Genomic DNA, 6,505 nt, shown 5'->3' with positions numbered 1-6,505 from the left:
TGATGTCAGTCATTGGATTGTCTGGTCCAGATTCGATTATTTACAGACCGCCGTCATATAGCTGGAATATTGCTGAGTGCTGCATTAAACAACAAACAAACAGATAGCAGTTGTGTACGAGGAAACTCTCATACCTCCCGCACTAGTACTCAATATGATCTGCATGTACAACCGGGCATTTGTTTGTTAACTCGTGTCAAACCTGATAAACGCTGTTCGTGTAGCGATTGCAAGCTAACATGTCCTACATTTTTTAATCTGCACTGATAACAACATGACCCAGACAAGGAAGTTGGGATTGAACGCCAATACCACCGAAACATGTACACACACATTCATACACAAGGACATTTTTTTGTTTGCTTACAGTTGTGTGAGTTGAATTCTTCTCCGACAGGTAAGCATCAACCGTCCTAAACTCTATAACAGGTGGATTATGTAATAACTATGGGATATACGATTGTCGCTTACATACCCTGATATATAACTTTTCTTCATTATTTGTTAAGTTACCTGAAAAGTACCATGTTGTGAATGAATGTCTTCCGAAACGTCAAGAGGGCACGGGTAGCTCAGTCGTCTGAGCCGCCGCGATTCGCTGTGCTGAGTTGCGTTCCAGAAATCTATGATAGTGGGTTCACCCCGATTATGTTTCTAGGTTTGTCAGCACCATACCCGTGCTCGTGGGTTTCACCGAAGTGGTAAACGTCTGAGACCTGCATCACTTCGGGCTTTCCTCCAACATTAAGCTGACACGCCGTGATATAACTGGAATACTGTTAAAAGCGGCGTTAAACCCAACTCACTCCCTCACAGCAAAACGTTAATATATTGTTACAGCACAGATTGGACATAATTAACGCACATACGTAGTACTAGACCACCATTCATAAGTTGGATACTTATCCTTTTCTTGCACAAACAGGACAAGATGAATCAGAGTCAACGTTTAAGTTATACATATACAATGCATGTGTACTTAGACGTACATCACAACGCATCAGTTCGGTTCGTGTTCTGCAGTAAATTTGCGAAAACTCCGCGATGAATTAACGATTGTCTATAATTCGAGAATAATTCGCGAATTTCGTCGAAAACTATTTTCTTTTTCTAGGTCCCAATTTAGGAGTTTTGAGGGACTATCACGCCAGCCACGTCAATATTCTCCTATTAAATCAGGCCAAATTCTGAAAGTATGCATGTCATCGTATTCAAATCGCGTACATCAATGCTTAATTCAGTCACCAGATTGTCTGATCCCGACTCGATTATTTACAGACCGCTGCTATCTCGCTGTTTGTTGCTTGCACTATCTGTTTGGTTAGGTATGGAATAAACTCTTTCCAGATTCTGCTTATCATACTTTATCATCTAAAACTGGCTTCCAAAGGAGATATCACTTGTGTGAGATCAAGCGATATCTACTTTGTAAAAGTTGATAAAAGTAGAAAAACTCGATGGCAAGTTTTTTCCACTTTTATCAACTCGTGTTGATATATTTGATATCAAAGACACTCGGGTGAGATTCTCTTTGTGTGTGGTTTCCTTAATCTTTCCGGACTTTCCCTATAATGCCGTATGTGGTACCATTAATCTTTCAATTCCTTCCTTGTTGCCTTGTGTGGTATCATACCGATGTCAAGATTTTCCTTATTTTGCCTTGTGTGGTATCACAAAGTGTGCTCAAATAACGAAACGGAACAGAATTACAATTAATCACACAGAATTGTTTCAATATATATAATTTTGTACAGGCTTAAACTTACATGTAAACCAAAAAGAAATTATAAACAGTGACAAAAAATGTACTTGGCATGTACGTGGTGGTATATGAACCATGCTTTGGATGTGAAGCCTTACGCTGTACATTGTAAACTGATATATCAAAGTTGTTAGGTTAAATCATGTATTGTACTAGGTTGTTCATATACAACCATTTCAGACATTGCCTTTTTAGCTTTTATCAGTTAACACAATTAGTCTATGTATCTGTCCTGATAGGTATTTTTTGCCACCCCGACAACAGCGAAATCCTGTCCATATCAGGAGTCCACAGCCAGATAACCCATATCTTGCCACTGCCTGCAGACAAGTTAACCCATGTCTAGCCGCGTAATGTCGTTGATAACATAATTGAACATTTGTGACGTTACAACAACATAATGACGCCATGTATGCAATTACATCTTTGACGTGACGTCACGTTAGTGGCTTTGATACCATTGATCCAAGATGTCATCGCTAGCGTCCCTGTCAAATAGAATAATGGAATTAGACCAATTACTTGAAAGCAAAAAGAAAAAAAAATCATTCGAAGTTTGAAACAAGCAGATTTATTGAGAGCATCAAAAACTTAAACTGGCTTATTGAAATTAAATTTACTTCAGAGTACAACTGATTTATTTATTCATATATAGTGGCAAACCGAAATATATCTGATTAACGAAACTAAACAGACACTCCTTCCTGTCCTTCATCACAGTTAGACACTCCTTCCTGTCCTTCATCACAGTCAGACTCTTATTCCTGTCCTTCATCACAATCAGATTCTCCTTCCTGTCCTTCATCACAGTCAGACAATCCTTCCTGTCCTTCATCACAGTCAGACACTCCTTCCTGTCCTTCATCACAGTCAGACTCCCCTTCCTATCCTTCATCATAGTCAGGCTCTCCTTTCTGTCCTTCATCACAGTCGGACACTCCATCCTGCCCTTCATCACAGTCAGACACTCCATCCTGCCCTTCATCACAGTCAGACTCTCCTTCCTGTCCATCATCACAGTCAGGCTCTCCTTCCTGTCCTTCATCACAGTCAGACTCTCCGTCCTGTCCTTCATCACAGTCAGACTCTCCCTCCTGTCCTTTATCACAGTCAGACTCTCCTACCTGTCCTTCATCACAGTCAAACTCTCCCTACTGTCCTTCATCACAGTCAGGCTCTCCTTCCTGTCCTTCACCACAGTCAGACTCTCCTTCCTGTCCTTCACCACAGTCAGACTCTCCTTCCTGTCCTTCATCACAGTCAGGCTCTCCGTCCTCTCCTTTATCACAGCCAGGCTCTCCTTCCTGTCCTTCACCACAGTCAGGCTCTCCTTCCTGTCCTTCATCACAGTCAGGCTCTCCTTCCTGTCCTTCATCACAGTCAGACTCTCCCTCCTGTCCTTCATCACAGTCAGGCTCTCATTCCTCTCCTTCATCACAGTCAGGCTCTCCTTCCTGTCCTTCACCACAGTCAGACTCTGCTTCCTGTTCTTCATCACAGTCACACTCTCATTCCTGTCCTTCATCACAGTCAGACTCTCCTTCCTGTCCTTCATCACAGTCATACTCTCCTTCCTGTCCTTCATCACAGTCAGGCTCTCATTCCTGTCCTTCATCACAGTCAGACACTCCTTCCTGTCCTTCATCACAGTCACACTCTCCTTCCTGTCCTTCATCACGGTCAGACTCTCCTTCCTGTCCTTCATCACAGTCAGACTCTCCTTCCTGTCCTTCATCACAGTCAGACTCTCCTTCCTGTCCTTCATCACAGTCAGGCTCTCCTTCCTGTCCTTCAACACAGTCAGACTCTCCTTCCTGTCCTTCATCACAGTCAGGCTCTCCTTCCTGTCCTTCACCACAGTCAGGCTCTCCTTCCTGTCCTTCACCACAGTCAGGCTCTCCTTCCTGTCCTCCATCACAGTCAGACTCTCCTTCCTGTCCTTCGTCACAGTCAGACTCTCCTTTCTGTCCTTTATCACAGTCAGACTCTCCTTCCTGTCCTTCATCACAGTCAGACTCTCCTTCTTGTCCTTCATCACAGTCATACTCTCCCTCCTGTCCTTCATCACAGTCAAACTCTCCTTCCTGTCCTTCATCACAGTCAGACTCTCCTTCCTGCCCTTCATCACAATCAGACTCTCCTTCCTGTCCTTCGTCAGTCAGACTCTCATTCCTGCCCTTCATCACAATCAGACTCTCCTTCCTGCCCTTCATCACAATTAGACTCTCCTTCCTGTCCTTCGTCAGTCAGACCCTCCTTCCTGTCCTTCGTCAGTCAGACTCTCCTTCCTGCCCTTCATCACAATCAGACTCTCCTTCCTGTCCTTCGTCACTCAGGCTCTCCTTCCTGTCCTTCATCACAGTAAGACTCTCTTTCCTGTCCTTCATCACAGTCAGACTCTCCTTCCTGTCCTTCATCACAGTCAGACTCTCCTTCCTGTCCTTCATCACAGTCATACTCTCCTTCCTGTCCTTCATCACAGTCAGACTCTCCCTCCTGTCCTTCATCACAGTCAGACTCTCCCTCCTGTCCTTCATCACAGTCAGGCTTTCCTTCCTGTCCTTCATCACAGTCAGGCACTCCTCCCTGTCCTTCATCACAGTCAGGCACTCCTTCGTGTCCTTCATCACAGTCACACTCTCTTTCCTGTCCTTCATCACAGTCAGACTCTAGATCTCCTCCCTGTCCTTCATCACAGTCAGACTCTCCCTCCTGTCCTTCATCACAGTCAGACTCTCCTTCCTGGCCTTCATCACAGTCAGGCTCTCCTTCCTGTCCTCCATCACAGTCAGACTCTCCTTCCTGTCCTTCATCACAGTCAGACTCTCCTTCCTCTACTTCATCACAGTCAGGCTCTCCTTCCTGTCCTTCATCACTGTCAGGCTCTCCTTCCTGTCCTTCATCACAGTCAGGCTCTCCTTCCTGTCCTTCATCACAGTCAGACTCTCACTCCTGTCCTTCATCACAGTCAGGCTCTCCTTCCTGTCCTTCATCACAGTCAGGCTCTCCTTCCTGTCCTTCACCACAGTCAGACTCTGCTTCCTGTCCTTCATCACAGTCAGACTCTCCTTCCTGTCCTTCATCACAGTCAGACTCTCCTTCCTCTCCTTCATCACAGTCAGACTCTCCTTCCTGTCCTTCATCACAGTCAGACTCTCCTTCCTGTCCTTCATCACAGTCATACTCTCCTTCCTGTCCTTCATCACAGTCAGGCTCTCCTTCCTGTCCTTCATCACAGTCAGACTCTCCTTCCTGTCCTTCATCACAGTCAGACTCTCCTTCCTGTCCTTCATCACAGTCATACTCTCCTTCCTGTCCTTCATCACAGTCAGACTCTCCTTCCTGTCCTTCATCACAGTCATACTCTCCTTCCTGTCCTTCATCACAGTCATACTCTCCTTCCTGTCCTTCATCACAGTAAGGCTCTCCTTCCTGTCCTTCACCACAGTCAGGCTCTCCTTCCTGTCCTTCACCACAGTCAGGCTCTCCTTCCTGTCCTCCATCACAGTCAGACTCTCCTTCCTGTCCTTCGTCACAGTCAGACTCTCCTTTCTGTCCTTTATCACAGTCAGACTCTCCTTCCTGTCCTTCATCACAGTCAGACTATCCTTCTTGTCCTTCATCACAGTCATACTCTCCCTCCTGTCCTTCATCACAGTCAAACTCTCCTTCCTGTCCTTCATCACAGTCAGACTCTCCTTCCTGCCCTTTTATCACAATCAGACTCTCCTTCCTGTCCTTCGTCAGTCAGACTCTCATTCCTGCCCTTCATCACAATCAGACTCTCCTTCCTGCCCTTCATCACAATTAGACTCTCCTTCCTGTCCTTCGTCAGTCAGACCCTCCTTCCTGTCCTTCATCACAGTCAGACACTCCTTCCTGTCCTTCATCACAGTCAGACTCTCCTCCCTGTCCTTCATCACAGTCAGGCACTCCTCCCTGTCCTTCATCACAGTCAGGCACTCCTTCGTGTCCTTCATCACAGTCACACTCTCTTTCCTGTCCTTCATCACAGTCAGACTCTAGATCTCCTCCCTGTCCTTCATCACAGTCAGACTCTCCCTCCTGTCCTTCATCACAGTCAGACTCTCCTTCCTGGCCTTCATCACAGTCAGGCTCTCCTTCCTGTCCTCCATCACAGTCAGACTCTCCTTCCTGTCCTTCATCACAGTCAGACTCTCCTTCCTCTACTTCATCACAGTCAGGCTCTCCTTCCTGTCCTTCATCACTGTCAGGCTCTCCTTCCTGTCCTTCATCACAGTCAGGCTCTCCTTCCTGTCCTTCATCACAGTCAGACTCTCACTCCTGTCCTTCATCACAGTCAGGCTCTCCTTCCTGTCCTTCATCACAGTCAGGCTCTCCTTCCTGTCCTTCACCACAGTCAGACTCTGCTTCCTGTCCTTCATCACAGTCAGACTCTCCTTCCTGTCCTTCATCACAGTCAGACTCTCCTTCCTCTCCTTCATCACAGTCAGACTCTCCTTCCTGTCCTTCATCACAGTCAGACTCTCCTTCCTGTCCTTCATCACAGTCATACTCTCCTTCCTGTCCTTCATCACAGTCAGGCTCTCCTTCCTGTCCTTCATCACAGTCAGACTCTCCTTCCTGTCCTTCATCACAGTCAGACTCTCCTTCCTGTCCTTCATCACAGTCATACTCTCCTTCCTGTCCTTCATCACAGTCAGACTCTCCTTCCTGTCCTTCATCACAGTCATACTCTCCTTCCTGTCCTTCATCACAGTC

General features: G+C 46.1%; 1 protein-coding gene across 1 annotated transcript in view; it reads left to right on the top strand.

Annotated features, from left to right (window-relative positions):
• Positions 1-308: 308 nt before the first annotated feature.
• The window catches only part of LOC124122163 (nuclear GTPase SLIP-GC-like), a 35,567-nt gene continuing 29,370 nt past the window's right edge, over positions 309-6,505 (top strand). The window contains exon 1 of the mRNA XM_048402278.1: positions 309-397. The gene's annotated coding sequence lies outside the window, so the exon portion shown is untranslated. The remainder of the gene's footprint in view (positions 398-6,505) is intronic.

This window comes from Haliotis rufescens, unplaced genomic scaffold, assembly GCF_023055435.1.
Source record: "Haliotis rufescens isolate VD_foot unplaced genomic scaffold, xgHalRufe1.0.p SCAF_25, whole genome shotgun sequence".
In the NCBI taxonomy this organism is placed as follows: Eukaryota; Metazoa; Mollusca; class Gastropoda; order Lepetellida; family Haliotidae; genus Haliotis; species Haliotis rufescens.
The sequence above is the reverse complement of the archived record's forward strand: the minus strand, read 5'-3'. Positions and strand labels throughout refer to the sequence as shown.